Raw genomic sequence first — 24,057 nt, 5'->3', positions numbered from 1 at the left:
TTCGACTAGGTGGAGCAGGAGGTGCGTCATAATATCGAAGAAGGATGGTGGGAACACCAACTCGAAACTGACAAGGCATTGGACCACATCTTTCTGTAACCGTGGTAGATCTTCTGGATTGATTACCTTCTGAGAGATTGCATTGAGGAATGCACATAGCTTCACAATGGCTACTCGAACATTTTTCGGTAGGAGCCCCCTCAAAGCAATCGGAAGCAATTGCGTCATAATCACGTGGCAGTCGTGAGACTTCAGGTTTAGGAACTTTTTGTCCGCCATGTTTATTATTCCCTTTATATTCGACGAGAAGCCAGACGGGACCTTCATACTGCTCAGGCATTCAAAAAAATGACCTTCTCTTCTTTGGTAAGAGCGTAGCTGGCACGACCTTGAAACCATTCCGGATGCCGGTCATCTGGGTCTTTCAAAAGTTGCTGGTCCTGCCGTGCTTCCTTTGTATCATTTGTCTTCCCATACATGCCCAAGAAGCTTAGCAGGTTCACACAAATATTCTTCGTAACATGCATCACGTCGATTGCAGAGCGGACATCTAGGACTTTCCAATATTCTAGCTCCCAAAATATAGATTTCTTCTTCCACATGGGTGCGTGCCCGTCAACTCCCCGCGGAACTGATTGTCCGCCAGGACCCTTTCCAAAGATGACTTTCAAATCCTTGACCATATCAAATATCTCAGCACCAGTACGTTCCGCAGGCTTCGGCCGGTGATCTGCCTTGCCGTTGAAATGCTTGCCTTTCTTTCTTACGTTATGATTTCGGGGAAGAAATCAACGATGACCCAGGTACACGTTCTTCTTACAATTACCCAAACGTACACTTTCAGTCTCATGTAAGCAGTGCGTGCATGCATTGTATCCCTTATTTGTCTGTCCTGAAAGGTTACTGAGAGCAGGCCAATCGTTGATGGTTACAAAAAGCAACGCTCGTAGGTCAAATTCCTCTTCTTTGTGCTCATCCCAGACACGTACACCAGGTCTGCCCCACAACTGTAAAATTTCATCAACTAATGGCCTTAGGTACACATCGATGTCGTTCCCGGGTTGCTTTGGACCTTGGATGAGCACTGGCATCATAATGAACTTCCGCTTCATGCACAACCAAGGAGGAAGGTTGTAGATGCATAGAGTCACGGGCCAGGTGCTATGGCTGGAGCTCTGCTCGCCAAAAGGATTCATGCCATCAGTACTTAGACCAAATCTTATGTTCCTTGCGTCAGCTGCAAAATCTTTGAACACTCTGTCGATCTTTCTCCATTGCGTTCCATCAGCGGTGTGTCTCAACTCCCCGTCGGACTTACGGTCCTCTTTGTGCCATCGCAACGACTTGGCATGCTTTTTGTTCCTGAACAGACGTTTCAACCATGGTATTATAGGAGCATACCACATCACCTTGGCGGGAACCCTCTTCCTGGGTTTCTCGCCCTCAACATCGTCACCAGGGTCATCGCCTCTGATCTTATAACGCAATGCAGTGCATACATGGCATTCATTCAAATTCTCGTATTCACCGCGGTAGAGGATGCAGTCGTTAATGCATGCATGTATCTTCAGAACCTCTAAACCTAGAGGGCAGACAACCTTCTTTGCTTCGTACGTACTGGCGGGCAACTCGTTATTCTTCGGAAACATATTCTTCAACATTTTCAGCAAATTTTCAAATGATGAGTCAGCTACACCTTCCTGTGCCTTGCATTTTAGCAAATCTAGTGTGCAGCCCAGCTTTTTCAGACTATTATCGCATCCTGGATACAACGACTTTTTGTGATCCTCTAACATGCGATCCAAATTCTCCCTCTCCTTGTCAGTTTCGCAGCGTCTCCGTGCATCAGCAATGGTCCGACCAAGATCATCAACGGGCTCATCATGTGCCTCTTCTTCACCTTCACCTAACCCTTCCCCACCTTCAACATCATCGTCCATGAAAGTATCACCGAAATGATCATGATAGTTGTCATCGATATCATCCCCTTCTTCATCTTCTTCCATTCTAACCCCTCTTTCTCCATGCTTGGTCCAACAATTATAGCTTCGCATGAAACCGTGCCGAAGCAGGTGCATGTGAACGTCTCTTGAGGAGGAGTAACCCTTCTGATTCTTACAGACAGCACATGGACAGATAATAAAACCTCGCTGCTTGTTCGCATTTGCCACTACGAGGAAATCTTTCAAACCCGTAGTGAACTCGCCGGAGAGTCGGGGACCGTACATCCATTGCCGATTCATCTGCATTATTATTATATAAAGTATATAATTAACCATCATGCATTTGTTAAACTAACTAGCTAGAAATAATACAAATTAAACAATGAACTACACACATGCATATTTTATCAATGACACATGAAAGGTTCAAGTTGCTAACCGCGATCGCGGAGGAAAAATAAATGAGAAAGCTCAAGTGTGGCTCGGACACTTCATATCATGTTTGTTTCATGCTCTCGGGCATTTCATCGAACACCTTGTGTGCATAGGAGGAACCAAAAGCAAACCCACCACCCCCCTTCTGAATTGTGGCTAAGTGAAGTGAGCTGAGTCCTATATATAGGGATGGGCCTTTAGTCCCGGTTGGCCTGGCCAACCGCGACTAAAGGCCTTCGGGCCAGCCTGAGGCCCTTTAGTCCCGGTTGGCCAGGCCAACCGGGACTAAAGCCCCTCCCGTCCGCCAGCTGTCGACCGAGCGCGCTGGGCCCAGATAGTTGGTCGCGGGTCTCCTCCCGAACCGCGACTAAAGACCCCTTTTGTCGCGGTTCGATTATTTTAGGGACTAATGGGGGCGTATGGAAGCCTCTTTTTCTACTAGTGTTAGTAACTGCACATGATTTACAAACCATGAAGTTTCTTCTTTTAGAATGCATAGATGACAAACCATGAAGTTTATTCGTTCAGAGTGCATACATGTTTAGCATGTTAGTCGTGTTAGAAAATGGAGGCATCTTCTAATCATAATTTTGTAGATCTGTTGTAGCTAACATCTTATGTGTTCATTTTTTTCTATATGTTCTGTAATGGTGCCACTAGGTTAGAAGGCAATCCCGTATGCTCAAAAGTCAAAGATACGTACTGTTCAAATAAGAAGAGCACCTAATCTACCATGGTCATCGCAGTGATAGTTCCTGTAGTACTTGTATCCCTCCTAGAAGTGATGTGCATACTCTGGAAATTGTGCTGGAAAGGTAAAACAATACATTTTGCTCTTAAATCCCCTTTCATCAATGGAATAGGTGGTAGAAATTAAACTGCAGCTTCCCACCAAACTTTCACGTAACACACTACTTTTTGACTCTGCGGGGATGTCAGGAGACACTGAGGATTATGCTATGTATGAAGAGGAGACTCCCCTACATATTGACATCAGAAGGTTCACCTACGCAGAGCTAGAGCACATAACAAATGACGTCCATTCAATAGTTGGAAAATGAGGTTTTGGTACTGTTTATCATGGCACAATGGAAAATGCTGATGAAGTGGCGGTAAAGGTGCTTATGGAGACATCAATAGCGGAGTCAACAGATTTCCTCCCTGAGGTATACCATAAGACCAACTAGGTCAAATTAATGATTCTTCAACAGAAAGTAAACTATAAGTGTGCAAGATATCAATCCTTTCCAGAGTCCATATCCAATGAAATGACGCAATTGGCTTCAGCTCTAGGATGATTGGTAACTATATCTGTTGCTGCAGGTGCAAACCTTGTCCAAAGTTTTTTTTTTGCGGGATAAAGGAAGATTTCATTAACTCAATGAGGCTTCTCAGCCTCTGAAAGGTTTACAATGCAGTCTAATCCCGATCGCAACCAAACAGCCGTGCGCGGGGCACTACGCCCATACGCGGCGAGCGCGTGACTGACATTATTTTGTGATCTACTAATATGAGAAAAGGAAATCTCCCTTGATTCAACAGCTACTATTCCACGTATTTCCTCGACTAGCGCTCGGACTTGTGAGTGATTCGCCGACTGTGCTGACAGCATCGAGACCGCTTCAGTACTGTCCAACTCCACCAAGATGGGCATGTTTGTACGGTGCAAGGCCAGTTGCAGTCCCTCCATGCATGCTTCCAACTCCGCTTGGAGGCTATTATTACATGTAAACAACTGCTTGCATGCTGTGAAGATGAGCTCTCCTTTTTCATTTCTCAGGACCATACCACCACCTGCTGCACCTGTGGCCTGGACAAAACTTCCGTCGGTGTTGAGCTTTGTCTAGCCGGATGGTGGGGGTACCCATTGAAGCATTGGCTCCTTCACACTGCTTGCATGTATAGGCCGGCCAACTTCATGCACAACCATTTTACCTTTCACCAAGTCTGCATGTGGGAATTGGTGGATGCTTAGCAAAGACGTGATGTACACGTGAAGAAAATGCATGGATGCTTCTGTGGGCGGAGGAGCCTTGTCGTGGGTAATTTCATTGCGGATGTACCACACCCGCCACATGATCATGAGGACGACCATACGCGTCGTGTCCGATAGAGGGTTCAGAAGCGTGAAGAGCCACTCTGGCCCATCATTCTCTATGGTGTCCACCTTGGGGATCGGCCAATCTTTCTCCATGGCTCGCCAAAGGTCCCTGGCAAGTGGGCACCTGCACATCGCGTGGAAGCCGTCCTCTCGTTCCACACCACAGAGGGGACATATGTTAGTAAGCTCAAGGTGGCGAGAAAACTTGTTAGCCCAGGTAGCCAGCGAGTTGGTTACAATTCTCCATGCGAACACATGTACCTTTGGGGGAGCAGGGCACCCCCATATGATCTTCCAGATGGTGCGATGACCATCCGGTGCCCTGCTCGTAGCAGTTGCCAATGGACGTTCGCGCTCGTCCATGGCTAGGTGGTAGGCGGATCGAACGGTGAAGATACCGTTCCTCTCAGGCGCCCATGCGATGATGTCGTCGGTGGCGCGAGGCGATGTGCGGATGCTGCTGATAGAGTCAACGTCCGGAGGGAGGAAGTGGCGACGGAGAAGGTCCATACGCCAGTTGCCTGCCTCGTCAAGGAGCTCGGCAACTCTCCTGAGCCGGCAGGTTCCTTGCTGGGTAATGGGCTGGCGCGATGGCTCGGTAGGCAGCCAACGATCACGCCAAATGCGGATGTTATGTCCATCACCGACACGCCACACGATGCCCTTCTTCAAGAGCTCAAGGCCGTGTTGGATGCCCTGCCATGTAGGGGAGGCGTTCCCCGAGAAGACAGTATCTTCAAGGCGACCCTCCGGATAGTAGCGAGCCTTAAGCACCTGTGCACATAAACTATTAGGATTAGTGAGTAAACGCCACGCCTGCCTGGCAAGCAGGGCCTGGTTGAACAGGCGGAAGTCTCTGAAGCCCAGACCGCCCTTCATCTTATGTGCCAAAATTTTGGGCCAAGCCAGCCAATGTGTTTTCCTCTTCCCTTCCGAAGAGCCCCACCAAAAGTTCCGCACCATCCTATTCAGATCATCACATACGGACATAGGAAGCTTGAAAACACCCATGATATAAGTTGGGATGGCATGTGCAACAACTTTTATCATCGTTTCCTTACCAGCGAGAGTCCCCATGCGATGATTCTTTTCAGTAGCCTGGATTGCAAATTCTGAAATTTACCTCGCGACATACGGCCATCAGGTGTTGGAAGGCCCAAATACTTGTCCTCAAAGTCCAGAACATTCACATTCAGTACAGAGCGGACCCTTTCCTGGTCCTCCATGGTACACGAATTGCCAAAAGTATACTGCATTTAGCTGGGTTAATGCATTGTCCTGTTGCCCGTTCATACACAGTGAGAACCTCATATACCTTTTTTGCTTGCTCCTCCTTTGCATTAAAAAATAATAGGGTATCATCTGCAAAAAGCAAGTGTGACACGCCTGGAGCTCGTCGACAAACTTTCAAAGGTGTATATTCCCCCTTTTCTTCAGCATCTTTCAACAAAGCAGACAAACCATCAGCCACCAGTAGGAACAAAAAAGGGGAGAGTGGATCACCTTGCCGTAGCCCTCGCGACGGTGCAAACGAATCCAAGAGGGTTCCATTAAATTTAACAGTGTATCTCACCGAGGTGATGTTGGGGAACGTAGTAATTTCAAAAAAAATCCTACGCACACGCAAGATCATGGTGATGCATAGCAACGAGAGGGGAGAGTGTTGTCCACGTACCCTCGTAGACCGACAGCGGAAGCGTTATCACAACGCGGTTGATGTAGTCGTACGTCTTCACGATCCGACCGATCAAGTACCGAACGTACGGCACCTCCGAGTTCTACACACGTTCAGCTCGATGACGTCCCTCGAACTCCGATCCAGCCGAGTGTTGAGGGAGAGTTTCGTCAGCACGACGGCGTGGTGACGATGATGATGTTGCACCGACGCAGGGCTTCGCCTAAGCTCCGCAACGGTATTATCGAGGTGTAATTTGGTGGAGGGGGGCACCGCACACGGCTAAGAGATCTCAAGGATCAATTGTTGTCTCTATGGGGTGCCCCCCTGCCCCCGTATATAAAGGAGCAAGGAGGAGGCAGCCGGCCAAGGGAAGAGGCGCGCCAAAGGGGGGGAGTCCTACTCCCACCGGGAGTAGGACTCCTCTTTTCCTTGTGGGAGTAGGAGAAGGGAAGGGGGAAGGAGAAAGAAGGAAGGGGGCGCCCCCCCTCCCTAGTCCAATTCGGACTAGCCCATGGGGAGGGGTGCGGCCACCCTTTGGGGTCTTTCTCTCCTTTCCCATATGGCCCATTAAGACCCAATACGAATTCCCGTAACTCTCCGGTACTCCGAAAAATACCCGAATCACTCGGAACCTTTCCGAAGTCCAAATATATTCGTCCAATATACCGATCTTTACGTCTCGGCCATTTCGAGACTCCTCGTCATGTTCCCGATCTCATCCGGGACTCCGAACTCCTTCGGTACATCAAAACTCAATAAAACTGTCATCATAACGTTAAGCGTGCGGACCCTTCGGGTTTGAGAACTATGTAGACATGACCGAGACACCTCTCCGGTCAATAACCAATAGCGGGACCTGGATGCCCATATTGGCTCCCACATATTCTACGAAGATCTTTATCGGTCAGACCGCATAACAACATACGTTGTTCCCTTTGTCATCGGCATGTTACTTGCCCGAGATTCGATCGTCGGAATCTCGATACCTAGTTCAATCTCGTTACCGGCAAGTCTCTTTACTCATTCCGTAATACATCATCCCGTAACTAACTCATTAGTCACAATGCTTGCAAGGCTTATAGTGATGTGCATTACCGAGTGGGCCCAGAGATACCTCTCCGACAATCGGAGTGACAAATCCTAATCTCGAAATACGCCAACCCAACAAGTACCTTTGGAGACACCTGTAGAGCACCTTTATAATCACCCATTTACGTTGTGACGTTTGGTAGCACACAAAGTGTTCCTCCGGTAAACGGGAGTTGCATAATCTCATAGTCATAGAAACATGTATAAGTCATGAAGAAAGAAATAGCAACATACTAAACGATCGGGTGCTAAGGTAACGTAATGGGTCATGTCAATCACGTCATTCTCCTAATGAGGTGATCCCGTTAATCAAATGACAACTCATGTCTATGGCTAGGAAACATAACCATCTTTGATTAACGAGCTAGTCAAGTAGAGGCATACTAGTGACACTTTGTTTGTCTATGTATTCACACATGTATTATGTTTCCGGTTAATACAATTCTAGCATGAATAATAAACATTTATCATGATATAAGGAAATATATAATACTTTATTATTGCCTCTAGGGCATATTTCCTTCAGTCTCCCACTTGCACTAGAGTCAATAATCTAGTTCACATCGCCATGTGATTTAACATCAATAATTCACATCACCATGTGATTAACACCCATAGTTCACATCTCTATGTGACCAACACTCAAAGGGTTTACTAGAGTCAATAATCTAGTTCACATCGCTATGTGATTAACACCCAAAGAGTACTAAGGTGTGATCATGTTTTGATTGTGAGATAATTTTAGTCAACGGGTCTGTCACATCCAGATCCATAAGTATTTTGCAAATTTCTATGTCTACAATGCTCTGCACGGAGCTACTCTAGCTAATTGCTCCAACTTTCAATATGTATCTAGACCGAGACTTAGAGTCATCTAGATTTAGTGTCAAAACTTGCATCAACGTAACCCTTTACGACGAACCTTTTGTCACTTCCATAATCGAGAAACATATCCTTATTCCACTAAGTATAATTTTGACCGCTGTCCAGTGATCTACTCCTAGATCACTATTGTACTCCCTTGCCAAAATCAGTGTAGGGTATACAATAGATCTGGTACACAGCATGGCATACTTTATAGAACCTATGGCCAAGGCATAGGGAATGACTTTCATTCTCTTTCTATCTTCTGCCGTGGTCGGGCTTTGAGTCTTACTCAATTTCACACCTTGTAACACAGGCAAGAACTCTTTCTTTGACTGTTCTATTTTGAACTACTTCAAAATCTTGTTAAGGTATGTACTCATTGAAAAAACTTATCAAGCGTTTTGATCTATCTATATAGATCTTGATGCTCAATATGTAAGCAGCTTCACCGAGGTCTATCTTTGAAAAACTTCTTTCAAACACTCCTTTATGCTTTGCAGAATAATTCTACATTATTTCCGATCAACAATATGTCAATCACATATACTTATCAGAAATGCTGTAGTGCTCCCACTCACTTTCTTGTAAATACAGTCTTCACCGCAAGTCTGTATAACACTATATTCTTTGATAAACTTATCAAAGTGTATATTCCAACTCCGAGATGCTTGCACCAGTCCATAGATGGATCGGTGGAGCTTGCATATTTTGTTAGCACCTTTAGGATTGACAAAACCTTCTTGTTGCATCATATACAACTCTTCTTTAATAAATCCATCAAGGAATGTAGTTTTGTTTATCCATTTGCCATATTTCATAAAATGCGGCAATTGCTAACATGATTTAGACAGACTTAAGCATAGATACGAGTGAGAAACTCTCATCGTAGTCAACATCTTGAACTTGTCGAAAACCTTTTTGCGACAATTCTAGCTTTGTAGATAGTGACACTACTATCAACATCCGTCTTCCTCTTGAAGATCCATTTATTCTCAATGGCTCGCCGATCATTGGGCAAGTCAATCAAAGTCCATACTTTGTTCTTATACATGGATCTCATCTCAGATTTCATGGCCTCAAGCCATTTTGCGGAATCTGGGCTCATCATCGCTTCCTCATAGTTCGTAGGTTCGACATGGTCTAGTAACATAACCTCCAGAAGAGGATTACCGTACCACTCTGGTGCGGATCTTACTCTGCTTTACCTACGAGGTTTGGTAGTAACTTGATCTAAAGTTACATGATCATCATCATTAACTTCCTCACTAATTGGTGTAGGAGTCACAGGAACAGATTTCTGTGATGAACTACTTTCCAATAAGGGAGCAGGTACAGTTACCTCATCAAGTTCTACTTTCCTCCCACTCACATCTTTCGAGAGAAACTCCTTCTCTAGAAAGAATCCATACAAAGCAACGAATGTCTTGCCTTCGGATCTGTGATAGAAGGTGTACCCAACTGTCTCCTTTGGGTATCCTATGAAGACACATTTCTCCGATTTAGGTTTGAGGTTATCAGGATGAAACTTTTTCACATAAGCATCGCAACCCCAAACTTTAAGAAACGACAACTTTGGTTTCTTACCAAACCACAGTTCATAAGATGTCGTCTCAACGGATTTAGACGGTACCCTATTTAATGTGAATGCAGCTGTCTCTAATGCATAACCCCAAAACGATAGTGGTAGATTGGTAAGAGACATCATATACTGCACCATATCTAATAAAGTACGGTTACGATGTTCGGACACACCATTACACCGTGGTGTTCCAGGTGGCGTGAGTAGTGAAACTATTTCACACTGTTTTAACCGAAGGCCAAACTCATAACTCAAATACTCTTCTCCACGATCAGATCGTAGAAACTTTATTTTCTTGTTACGATGATTTTCCGCATCACTCTGAAATTATATGAACTTTTCAAATGTTTCAGACTTCTGTTTCATTAAGTAGATATACCCATATCTGCTCAAATCATCTGTGAAGGTCAGAAAATAATGATACCCGCTACGAGCCTCAATATTCATCGGACCACATACATCTGTATGTATGATTTCCAACAAATCTGTTGCTCTCTCCATAGTACCGGAGAACGGCGTTTTAGTCATCTTGCCCATGAGGCACGGTTCGCAAGCATCAAGTGATTCATAATCAAGTGATTCCAAAATCCCATCAGTATGGAGTTTCTTCATGCGCTTTACACCAATATGACCTAAACTGCAGTGCCACAAATAAGTTGCACTATCATTATTAACTTTGCATCTTTTGGCTTCAATATTATGAATATGTGTATCACTATGATCGAGATCCAACAAACCATTTTCGTTGGTGTGTATGACCATAGAAGGTTTTTATTCATCTAAACAGAACAACAATTGTTCTCTAACTTAAATGAATAACCGTATTGCAATAAACATGATCAAATCATATTCATGCTTCAACGCAAACACCAAATAACACTTATTTAGTTTCAACACTAATCCCGAAAGTACATGGAGTGTGCGATGATGATCATATCAATCTTGGAACTACTTCCAACACACATCATCACCTCTCCTTTTACTAGTCTCTGTTTATTCTGCAACTCCCGTTTCGAGTTACTACTCTTAGCAACTGAACCAGTATCAAATACCGAGGGGTTGCTATAAACACTAGTAAAGTACACATCAATAACATGTATATCCAATATACCTTTGTTCACTTTGCCATCCTTCTTATCCACCAAATAGTTGGGGTAGTTCCGCTTCCAGTGACCAGTCCCTTTGCAGTAGAAGCACTTAGTCTCAGGCTTAGGACCAGACTTAGGCTTCTTGACTTGAGTAGCAACTTGCTTGCCGTTCTTCTTGAAGTTCCCCTTCTTCCCTTTGCCCTTTTCTTGAAACTAGTGGTCTCGTCAACCATCAACACTTGATGTTTTTCTTGATTTCTACCTTCGTCGATTTCAACATCACGAAGAGCTCGGGAATTACTTTCGTCATCCCTTGCATACTATAGTTCATCACGAAGTTCTACTAACTTGGTGATGGTGACTAGAGAATTCTGTCAATCACTATTTTATCTGGAAGATAAACTCCCACTTGATTCAAGCGATTGTAGTACCCAGATAATCTGAGCACATGCTCGCTAGTTGAGCGATTCTCCTCCATCTTTTAGCTATAGAACTTGTTGGAGATTTCATATCTCTCAACTCGGGTATTTGCTTGAAATATTAACTTCAACTCCTGGAACATCTCATATGGTCCATGACGTTCAAAACGTCTTTGAAGTCCCGATTCTAAGCCGTTAAGCATGGTGCACTAAACTATCAAGTAGTCATCATATTGAGCTAGCCAAACGTTCATAACGTCTGCATCTGCTCCTGCAATAGGTCTGTCACCTAGCGGTGCATCAAGGACATAATTTTTCTGTGCAGCAATGAGGATAATCCTCAGATCACGGATCCAATCCGCATCTTTGCTACTAACATCTTTCAACATAATTTTTCTCTAGGAACATATCAAAAATAAACAGGGAAGCAACAACGCGAGCTATTGATCTACAACATAATTTGCAAAATACTATCAGGACTAAGTTCATGATAAATTTAAGTTCAATTAATCATATTACTTAAGAACTCCCACTTAGATAGACATCCCTCTAATCATCTAAGTGATTACGTGATCCAAAGCAACTAAACCATGTCCGATTAACACGTGAGATGGAATAGTTTCAATGGTGAACATCACTATGTTGATCATATCTACTATATGATTCACGCTCGACCTTTCGGTCTCTGTGTTCCGAGGCCATATCTGTACATATGCTAGGCTCGTCAAGTTTAACCTGAGTATTCCGCGTGTGCAACTGTTTTGCACCCGTTGTATTTGAACGTAGAGCCTATCACACCCAATTAACACGTGGTGTCTCAGCACGAAGAACTTTCGCAACGGTGCATACTTAGGGAGAACACTTTTGTCTTGAAATTTTAGTGAGAGATCATCTTATAATGCTACCGTCAAACAAAGCAAGATAAGATGCATAAAGGATTAACATCACATGCAATCAATATAAGTGATATGATATGGCCATCATCATCTTGTGCTTGTGATCTCCATCTCCGAAGCACCGTGCTCGTGATCTCCACCTCCGAAGCACCGTCATGATCACCATCGTCACCGGCTCGACACCTTGATCTCCATCGTAGTATCGTTGTCGTCTCGCCAACTTTATTGCTTTTACAACTATCGCTACCGCTTAGTGATAAAGTAAAACTATTACATGGCGATTGCATCTCATACAATAAAGCGACAACCATATGGCTCCTGCCAGTTGCCGATAACTCGGTTACAAAACATGATCATCTCATACAACACATTATATCACATCATGTCTTGACCATATCACATCACAACATGCCCTGCAAAAAGAAGTTAGACGTCCTCTACTTTGTTGTTGCATGTTTTACGTGGCTGCTACGGGCTTAGCAAGAACCGTTCTTACCTACGCATCAAAACCACAACGATAGTTTGTCAAGTTGGTGCTGTTTTAACCTTCGCAAGGACCGGGCGTAGCCACACTCGGTTCAACTAAAGTGAGAGAGACAGACACCCGCCAGTCACCTTTAAGCAACGAGTGCTCCGAACGGTGAAACCAGTCTCGCGTAAGCGTACGCGTAATGTCGGTCCGGGCCGCTTCATCTCACAATACCGCTGAACCAAAGTATGACATGCTGGTAAGCAGTATGACTTATATCGCCCACAACTCACTTGTGTTCTACTCGTGCATAGCATCAACGCATAAAACCAGGCTCTGATACCACTGTTGGGGAACGTAGTAATTTCAAAAAAAATCCTACGCACACGCAAGATCATGGTGATGCATAGCAACGAGAGGGGAGAGTGTTGTCCACGTACCCTCGTAGACCGACAGCGGAAGCGTTATCACAACGCGGTTGATGTAGTCGTACGTCTTCACGATCCGACCGATCAAGTACCGAACGTACGGCACCTCCGAGTTCTACACACGTTCAGCTCGATGACGTCCCTCGAACTCCGATCCAGCCGAGTGTTGAGGGAGAATTTCGTCAGCACGACGGCGAGGTGACGATGATGATGTTCCACCGACGCAGGGCTTCGCCTAAGCTCCGCAACGGTATTATCGAGGTGTAATTTGGTGGAGGGGGGCAACGCACACGGCTAAGAGATCTCAAGGATCAATTGTAGTCTCTATGGGGTGCCCCCCTGCCCCCGTATATAAAGGAGCAAGGAGGAGGCAGCCGGCCAAGGGAAGAGGCGCGCCAAAGGGGGGGAGTCCTACTCCCACCGGGAGTAGGACTCCTCTTTTCCTTGTGGGAGTAGGAGAAGGGAAGGGGGAAGGAGAAAGAAGGAAGGGGGCGCCCCCCCTCCCTAGTCCAATTCGGACTAGCCCATGGGGAGGGGTGCGGCCACCCTTTGGGGTCTTTCTCTCCTTTCCCGTATGGCCCATTAAGACCCAATACGAATTCCCGTAACTCTCCGGTACTCCGAAAAATACCCGAATCACTCGGAACCTTTCCGAAGTCCAAATATAGTCGTCCAATATATCGATCTTTACGTCTTGGCCATTTCGAGACTCCTCGTCATGTCCCCGATCTCATCCGGGACTCCGAACTCCTTCGGTACATCAAAACTCAATAAAACTGTCATCATAACGTTAAGCGTGCGGACCCTTCGGGTTTGAGAACTATGTAGACATGACCGAGACACCTCTCCGGTCAATAACCAATAGCGGGACCTGGATGCCCATATTGGCTCCCACATATTCTACGAAGATCTTTATCGGTCAGACCGCATAACAACATACGTTGTTCCCTTTGTCATCGGCATGTTACTTGCCCGAGATTCGATCGTCGGAATCTCGATACCTAGTTCAATCTCGTTACCGGCAAGTCTCTTTACTCATTCCGTAATACATCATCCCGTAACTAACTCATTAGTCACAATGCTTGCAAGGCTTATAGTGATGTGCATTACCGAGTGGGCCCAGAGATACCTCTCCGACAATCGGAGTGACAAATCCTAATCTCGAAATACGCCAACCCAACAAGTACCTTTGGAGACACCTGTAGAGCACCTTTATAATCACCCATTTACGTTGTGACGTTTGGTAGCACACAAAGTGTTCCTCCGGTAAACGGGAGTTGCATAATCTCATAGTCATAGAAACATGTATAAGTCATGAAGAAAGAAATAGCAACATACTAAACGATCGGATGCTAAGCTAACGTAATGGGTCATGTCAATCACGTCATTCTCCTAATGAGGTGATCCCGTTAATCAAATGACAACTCATGTCTATGGCTAAGAAACATAACCATCTTTGATTAACGAGCTAGTCAAGTAGAGGCATACTAGTGACACTTTGTTTGTCTATGTATTCACACATGTATTATGTTTCTGGTTAATACAATTCTAGCATGAATAATAAATATTTATCATGATATAAGGAAATATATAATACTTTATTATTGCCTCTAGGGCATATTTCCTTCAGGTGACGCACGTCATAATCCAATCCACCCACCGGCGAGCGAACCCCATCTTTTGCATCATTCGCTCTAAGAAGATCCAGTCCACCCTGTCATACGCTTTAGACATATCCAACTTGTAAGCACAAAAACTTTTGTTGGGGTCTTTTTCATGCTGAATAGAGTGAAAGCACTCAAATGCTATCAGGGCATTATCAGTGATCATCCGCTCGGGGACAAAGGCGCTTTGCTCCGGTGAAATTATCTCATCCAAAATGGGCCGCAAGCGGTTAACCAGGCACTTAGATACTACCTTATAGATGACGTTGCAAAGACTGATAGGCCTAAACTCCGTGAGCCTCTCTGGATTCTCAACCTTGGGGATGAGAACAATGGAGGTTTCTTTGAAAGAACCTGGGAGGAAAGAACCTTCCGGCATTATTCCCGATCGAAAGAATTCCTTGACCCCGGCGATCACCTGTGTCCGCATGCAAGACCAGTTTCTTTGAAAGAACCTGGGAGGAAAACCGTCCGGACCTGGCGCCTTCAACGGTCCAATCTGAAAGAGCGCATCCGCAATCTCCTTATCCGAGAACTCTGCACACAGACCATCATTCATTTGATCAGTAACCCGTGTGTTAATTAAATTAATCACTGGATCCACACAAAGGGTACTATCTGCCTTGAACAGATTAGAAAAGTAGGACGTGACCAACTCGGCCATAGCTGCATGGCTCCGATGTGTTGTGCCTGTATCATCCACAAGTGATTTTATGCGGTTTTTCCGAGCGCGCCGTACTGCTTTCCGGTGGAAGAATTTTGTGTTCCGGTCCCCTTCATGTAACCAGGCAACACGAGACCGCTGCATCCAGAGCATCTCCTCCCGGTACAACAGTTCGTTCATTTTATCAGTAGCCTCTCGGATCTCCTTCCTATCTGCATTCATCGACAAAAGCTCTTCCAGACGTGAGCGGGACTTATTTATTTCTTTAATGACATTTCCAAAAAATTTGCGGCTCCAATCTTGCAGTTTCTTCATCATAGTGCCCAAACCAGATGCTATATCCCCCAGGTTCAACATAGACCCCAAGTCAACCCAAGTATTCATTATTACCTCCGGGAGGGTCGGGTCTCTCTCCCACATTACCTCATACTGACGGCACCTCCTACCTGACACCGGTGGCTGGTCCTCCATGACACACCGAAGCAAAATAGCAAGGTGGTCCGAACTAGGCATCACGAAGTGTTCCACCTTGGCATGTGTAAAGATGTCACGCCAAGAATTATTTGCAACAGCCCGGTCCAGTCTGACTTTGACATTCGCCCGTCCTCCACGACGATCGTCATAAGTGAAAGGCAGCCCTGCAAAACCAAGATCACCCAATCCACAAACTTCCAGAGCATCACGAAAATCAATCATCTGACCTGCCGGCCGCGGTGATTTGGAGAAGTGTTCGAAGCTCCACATAGCCTCGTTGAAGTCTCCGACCACCACCCACGGCATGTCGCCTTGGCGGTGGAGATCCCGGAGGATGGACCACATGCGATGTCGGTCCTCCGTCCGCGGTTCTCCATAGACGTAGGTAAGCCGCCAAGGTGGCTCCCCCGTCGCAGCACTCACATAGGCATCAATATATCGTCCATTCGTATCTTTTACATCAAGTTGTACCAATTCATGCCAGAAAAGAGCTAAGCCACCACTAAGACCATTGCTATTGACTGCTTCGAAACCACTTAGACCTAAGCGAGATCGATATCTTTTCATCCTATCTTTCCTTTGCCTAGTTTCACAAAGAAAGACGATAGTAGGAGAATGAACCTGCACCAAGCTCACAAGATCCCGTATTGTACGAGAATTTCCACACCCTCGGCAATTCGAGCTCAGAAGATTCAAGTTGCTAACATGGTTTTCCAAAATTTCTGTTTGAGGCACTTGTGTCGCCGGCGGCGCCGGCATCGGAGATCGTCGGATGTCTCTCGGGACTGCAATAGTCGAGGCCCTCAATGGTGACTCCTGCCCCATTGCCTCCCCGGCATACAGGCTGGACGGCTTCGGGCGGGTGGCTTCCTCAACGGATGCCCCTTGTTCACCCCCACCGCCAGCAAGGATCACAGGGATAGTCGCTGGGCCAGCCCTCATGTGAATTGAAGGATGCGATATTGCAGCCAGACTGTCGCGTGCATCGCTGCTCCAAACCCGGCGAGTAGGCGAAACAACCCTAGGGTTCCTGATTCCACCGGGATCAAACTGCATGCCTGCCGGCCGGGGCCTGCTGCGTCGGTTCCCTCCGAGGTTCAGGTCATCAGCACGGCGGCCTCCCTCCGTGGGCACGTCAGGCACAGCCTCTGGGATGTCCATGACCAGAAGGTCTGACGAAGCATCAAGCATGGTGGACGGGGCCACACGGGCGGACGTAGCCGCAGGGGCGGACGGGGCCGCACGGGCGGACGGAGCCGCAACATATACGCGTCGTGGACGGCGTCCACGCACGGAGCAAAGGCCAGCCTCACTGGCGATGGTAGCCAGTGGCGGCAGCGGTGGTGGAGGCGTGGTGTCGCCCCGCCTCCTCCAAACCCTATTTTCCATTGCCGGCTTCGGCTTCAGCTCCGAAGAGGACATGTGCTGATGTTTAATTAGTACCACACCAACCTTGTCCAAAGTTCATCACAAGAATCTCGTAACTCTACAAGGATATTGCCAGAACAAGAAGTGCCTAGCCCTCATTTATGACTTCATGCCCAGAGGAAATCTTCAACAGCTTTTAAGAGAAGGTTTTTCTCTCCACTATTTCAAAAGCACACACCAACAGCTTTCATTAACAACTTGGAAACCACCTACGTGCTACTCCCTCTGTTCACAAATATAAGATGTTTTGGATATTTCAATATGGACTACATAGAGACTGAAATGAATGAACAAACACACTAAAACCTGTCTATATACATCCGATTCAGAAAAAAGTTAAAACATCTTATATTTGTGAACGGAGGGAGTAAATTTTATATTGCGCTCCGCAGCATAATAAAAAATCGATAGGACCTACCATAAGTTTTTTTCAAAATCAAATCAAATAAATCTGACATTGACACCCTAGACCCTACTGTAAACAAGGAGTTTTTTAAATAAAATCTGATTTCCTTGTTAAAGGTGTAGTTGATTGCATAGACTGTTATTGCTGATGCTAATCATACACTTGAGTTGGTGGGCCTAGTTCTTTTTAGAGCTTTTCTTTTTTGGAAAATTCTTTTTAGAATTGTCCATTGTCAAATTCATAACCATAGCATGGTCAAATATACTTGGCTAACAAATTTGGGCACAATAGTTACATATCTCTACTCAGTCATAGTTAGGACTTGATAGTTGCATATTTAAAATCAGTAAGAAACAAAGCAATGACGGAGGTACATATTCAAAGAATACTTCAATAGCTTGGTTCCATTGTTAAAAGAAAAATCTTTGTTAAAGAGAAGGAAAAACAGTGATCTCTCGAAGATCAAAGAGCTTATTTATGCCAGCTTCAGACCATAATAGACCAATTGGTACCAAGGTTAATCATTGTGTGTTGTTTTAACATCATTTCTGAAGTTAAATGTGCAAAATTACAAAGCTAGTATGTATGCTACCATGCATGTAAATTGTGGCACTTAAATTAAATTTGGTACATCTTGATGCAGGAGAAGACTACAGTTTGAATTGGGAACAGCGACTTCATATTGCACTTGATTCTGCACAAGGTTGGAATTTCATTTACATGCTTCCCTTTAGGCGATCTATGTATGTATCCATATGTTGACAAAATAAACTACAGGACTGGAATATCTACACGAGTCATGCACCCCATCAATAGTTCACTGAGATGTCAAGACCGCCAACATCCTTCTAGACAAGAACCTGGTGGGGATCATAGCTGATTTTGGGCTTTCACGAGCTTTTAACGATGCGCACACACACATACCTACTGTTGCTTCTGGCACTCTTGGCTACCTCGACCCTGAGTACCATGCAACTTTCCATCTCACCACCAAGACAGATTGTAGCGACACGACCTCAAATGGTCAAGTCTCTGTGCTTTAGTGTCATCCCTGGATCGGTAATGCTGACACACACAGTACTCGAAGGATTTATAATAGAGTTGCAATCACACACTTATTACATCGAATGTCTCAAAGGAGAACTTATTACAATAAATATGGCTTAACACCATCTAATACGATAACAGCGGAAGGCTTGGAAGATAAAGTGAGTCCATCAACTCCAACGGCATAGCTGAGTGCACGACAACGACCTATCGCACCTTTACTCGTCGTCTGAAAAGTCTGCAACATAATACGTTGTAGCCCGAAAACGGGTCAGCACATGGAATATGCTGGCAATATAACACAGTAGAGCAATGAACAGATAATGCTATCACTATATGCATATATGGCTGGTGGAGGCTCTAAGGTTCTATGATTTTTGCGAAAAGCCAATTTTCCCCTACAACAAAGGAATAAATTTTATTTAACTATCATGGTAGTTGTTAAACATCGAGAAGGTTCCTCCAACTCAATCCCAATTAAAGGTAATTATCAACCCAACAAATTAAATTAGAGTGATGAGATACAACAGGATAATCCAAGAACTAGATACTCAAGATGTCCATAACCGGGGACATGGCTAACCATGATTAGTTTATACACTCTGCAAAAGTTTGCGCACTTTTCCCCACAAGACTCGATCGCCTCCGCTGGATTTCTCGCACTACATGGTGTTTGAGAAATGGATGACCGAGACATAGTCTTTCAGAGACATTAACTCTTTAATCTGGGTGGACAGTTACACCTACTTTCCCTTTACATCTGCTAGCCCACCACTGAAAGAGGTCATGCAACATACTCAACTATGCCAGAGCCCATAATGGCTTGTGGCTGCACACGGAAGTTTCTAGCATGAATAATCGTATGATCCCTTTGAACCTGGGTGGCGGACCGTAGGATGATCACACGGGTACTCCGGGATATTCTAGGACAACACTGGATTCTCCAGGTGCCCAAACAAGCAATCCACCCAGATGTGTATTAAAGTTGCCACCTTAATTTGAACGAATAATTAACAATCTCACATCTGTCATGGAATACACTCAAACCCAATCCACGTCTACGAGCATGGCATAGCAATATAAGAAATACGTAGAAGTAACTCCCAAGGGTTTGATATTAAAACAGGTAATAGGTTCTACCTCATCATCTACTTCCCAAACCCACATGTTAAGAGATCCTACTCATGCAATATGTGAGGGTTGTAGCTAATGCATAAAAACTGGGTAATAAAGGGATATGATCAATGTGTTACTTGCCTTGCTGACGATCCGCAAAACCTAGTGACTCGTAGTAGCACGCTTCGCACTCCGGAAATTCTATCGCAAACAAACAATAACATACATAAGCAATCAAGCAAAGATGCATGGGTATAACTCAAATAAGAAGATCTAACCAGAAAGTTCAACTTAAGAACTCCGGTTTGCAAAAAGAATCAAATCAAACGGAGCAATGAAACTCAAACGGTGAAAGAAACAAAATCCGATTACTAATCTGGACTAAAGTCAAATTTTACAGTATCAAAATCTTGTTCAAGTTGGTTAAAGAGAAAGAGGGCTTCGAGACGAAGATCGAGGCGCTTTAATCTCCTGATTCCGATAAACGAGCTAAAAGTTATACTAGAACGAAAATCGGATCAGAAATCGCGATCGAAAATAATCGCGAAAATCTCGAGAAAAAGAAAAAACTGACGAACAGGCTAACGAACGAACGTTCGCTGTCTGTGACTAACTAATGAACGGCGTTCGTTTAAACGAACGAACGGACGCAAAATAAATAAACCGACGGAAAAACCGATCTAAGAAAATAAACCGAAAAAACCGGGGTTAACCGAAGAAAACCGACCGGTCAACGGCGAGATCCGGCGCGGCGGCGGCGGCACCGGCGACGGTGGGTGGCGGCGGCGACGGCGTGCGGTGGCGCAGCGGCGGGAGGCGGCGTGCGGCAGTGGCAGCAGGCGGCGGCGGCGCTAGGGTTTCGGCGGCACGGGTGGGCTGGGCGGCGGTGGTGGGCTGCGGGGCAGGGGGCCCCGGCTTATAAAGCCCACCCGGCCGGAGTCCCGGTCGGGTACGGCCCGGAGTCGGCTTCCCTTTTTTTTTAAATATTCCGACGTGTAGAAAAAGAAAGAAAAGAAATAGTAAACCGACTCTAAAAATCCCGAAATAAATTTTTCCTGTCCTCTAAAAATATACCGGACAAGGTGAACATTTATTTGGGCCTATTATGCAATTTTGAAAAACGCATATTTTTCCTAATTCAAATAAAATAGCAATAAAATCCGAATAACATCAAATATTTGATTTTAATATTTTTTCCTCCAATATTTCATTTATTTTGGAGAAGTCATATTATCTCCTCTCATATATTTTAATATGAAATATTTTTGGAGAGAAAATAAATTAAAACCAAAATGATCCTTGTTTCAACATTTGATAAAAATCAAATATGAAAAAAAACGTGAAATCCCCAACTCTCTCCGAGGGTCCTTGAGTTGCTTAGAATTTCGAGGATCGCGAAACGAAATGCAATAAAATATGATATGCATGAATGACCTATGTATAACATTCCAAATTGAAAATTTGGGATGTTACAAACCTACCCCCCTTAAGATGAATCTCGCCCTCGAGATTCAGGTTGGCTAGAAAATAGGTGCGGGTGGTCTTTGCTTCAGTACTAGGAAAAGGCCTGCTAGTGGCGCACCTGTTGTGGCTACTAATGGCGCACTACAGGTGTGCCACTAGCATCACGCCATTAGAATTTAATACTACCAGATACTAATGGCGCACAGGGGAGTGCGCCATTAGTATATCCCACGGATTACTATGTGACTTAGTAATGGCGCACCACATAGAAGTGCGCCATTACTAACATTTTTTTTCAAAAAAAATCAATTTTTTATTTTTTTTATTTTTTCTTAATCTCGGGTCACTATGGCTTAATCTCGGGTCAATATGCTTAATCTCAAGTCAAATCGCATTAAGTGGTCAAACTTACCGGAAGGTCACCCATCCTCACACTACTCCAGCCCGAGCACGCTTAACTTCGCAGTTTTATCAAACCCCTCTATCAAACCCCAGCACCACCTCACTTAACAGGCACTTGTTGATATATCTATCATATCAATCCTATTAAACCTTGTTGATGTCTAGGACTTTGTTCATGTTCATGAGTATGATGAAATTTTGAAAAATATTTCAAACTTCCCGGTCATATTACATATCATTTTTTGAAAAAAAATTCCAAAAAAAAGTTCAAAACCAATTTTTTTTCTGTTACTAGTGGCGCACCTAGCAAATGGTGCGCCACTAGTAAGTTTGAAATTTTTTCAATTTTTTCCCCTCTAGATCTTAAAAGCACCGTAATTTTTTTCTGTTAGGTTTTTGAGGATTTTGAAAATGTTTAACGGGGTTCCCCCGGTTAAATTCGGATGTAACTTTTCGAGTAGATGATTTTTCATATAAAAAACTTTTTAATCCGAGTTCGTATGCAAAAGTTATGCCCATTTTACAAATTCCACAGAGATTTTGCAAATAAAATCGAAATTCATATTTGTAAATTTTCCCAACAAGTAGACCACATATCACATGGGAAACTTATTTTCTTTTATTTTTTAACTGAAAAGGCGGTCTAGGGGGGTGCATTTGGTGGATTTTTGGGCCAAGTTAGTAATGGCGCACCGTGGGAGTGGTGCGCCATTACTGGTGCGCCATTACTAGTTCAACTAGTAATGGCGCACCACACACACGGTGCGCCATTACTAGTTTTGAAAAAAAAATTGAAAAGAAAATTGAAAAAAATTACTAGTGGCGCACCGTGGATGTGGTGCGCCATTACTAGTTTAACTAGTAATGCCGCACTATCCCCTGGTGCGCCATTACTAGTTTTAAAAAAAAATAAAAAAAAATTTGTTACTAGTGGCGCACCGTGGATGTGGTGCGCCATTAGTATTTGGACACTAATGGCGCACCAACACATGGTGCGCCATTAGTATTTAGTAGTGGCGTACAACATGTGTGGTGCGCCATTAATGTCAATATTATCTATAGCCCTTTTCCTAGTAGTGCGTAGATCATCCTCTCGTTCCCAGGTGGCTTCGTCCTCGGTATGGTGGCTCCACTGAACTTTGCAGAACTTGATAACCTTACTGCGAGTGACTCGGCTGGCAAACTCAAGAATCTTGACTGGTTTCTCCTCATATGTCAAATCACTATCCAACTGAATCGCTTCCAGGGGCACTGTATCTCTCAGAGGAATATCGGCCATCTCTGCATGGAACTTCTTCAACTGGGAAACGTGAAACACATCATGTACTCCCGACAGTCCTTCGGCTAACTCCAACTTGTAGGCAACCTCTCCCATGCGTTCCAAAACACGGTATGGTCCCACAAATCTCGGAGCTAACTTTCCTTTAGCTCCATAACGTTTAACTCCCCGAAGAGGTGATACTCGCAGATACGCTCTGTCTCCGATTTCATAGGCTACCTCCTTGTGTTTTGAATCTGTATAACTTTTCTGTCTGGACTGAGCTACCTTCAGTCTATCCCGAATCAGTCTAACCTTCTCTTCAAATTCCTTAATCAAATCCGGTCCAAACAACTGGCGGTCTTCAACTTCATCCCACATCAACGGTGTTAGGCATCTTCTTACATACAGGGCTTCGAAAGGTGCCATCTTCAAACTAGCCTGGTAGCTGTTGTTGTACGAGAACTCCGCGTAGGGCAAGTTGTCATCCCAACTAGATCCATAATCTAGCGCACAAGCTCTCAACATGTCCTCCAGAATCTGATTGACTCTCTCGGTCTGTCCATCTGTCTGCGGGTGAAATGCTGTATTGAACTCTAGCCTGGTTCCCAAAGTCTGGTGCAGCTGGTGCTAAAACTTTGAGGTAAACTGTGTTCCTCATCTGATACGATGGTCCTCGGAACTCCGTGCAGACATACGATCCTGGTCATGTATATCTTGGCCAACTTCGCACTTGTATAGGTGGTTTTCACTGGGATAAAGTGGGCTACTTTGGTCGAGCGATCCACTACTACCCAGATTGAATCATATCCCGATCGGGTCCTAGGTAATCCGGTGATAAAATCCATGCCAAGCTTATCCCAGTTCCATTCGGGTATCGGCATAGGCTGCAGTAATCCTGCTGGCTTCTGATGTTCTGCCTTCACTCTGTGACATACATCACATACGGCTACATACTCGGCAATATCCTTCTTCATGACAGTCCACCAGAAATGCTCCTTCAAATCCAAATACATCTTGGTGTTTCCGGGGTGTGTCGAGTATGGCGAGTCATGAGCTTCCTGTAGTATCAACTTCTTGATCTCTGCATTATTGGGCACATATATCCGGTCCTCAAACCATAAGGTGTCGTGCTCATCCTC

The 24,057-nt window shown here is 44.7% G+C and overlaps 1 pseudogene; it reads left to right on the top strand.

Moving 5' to 3' along the window:
- The first annotated feature begins 3,111 nt into the window (after positions 1 to 3,111).
- Positions 3,112 to 24,057, top strand: part of LOC141020616 (receptor-like protein kinase At3g21340) — a 31,008-nt pseudogene continuing 10,062 nt past the window's right edge.

Source organism: Aegilops tauschii, chromosome 3 (assembly GCF_002575655.3).
Source record: "Aegilops tauschii subsp. strangulata cultivar AL8/78 chromosome 3, Aet v6.0, whole genome shotgun sequence".
NCBI classification, from domain to species: domain Eukaryota; kingdom Viridiplantae; phylum Streptophyta; class Magnoliopsida; order Poales; family Poaceae; genus Aegilops; species Aegilops tauschii.
This window is presented reverse-complemented; position numbering and strand designations above follow the sequence as displayed.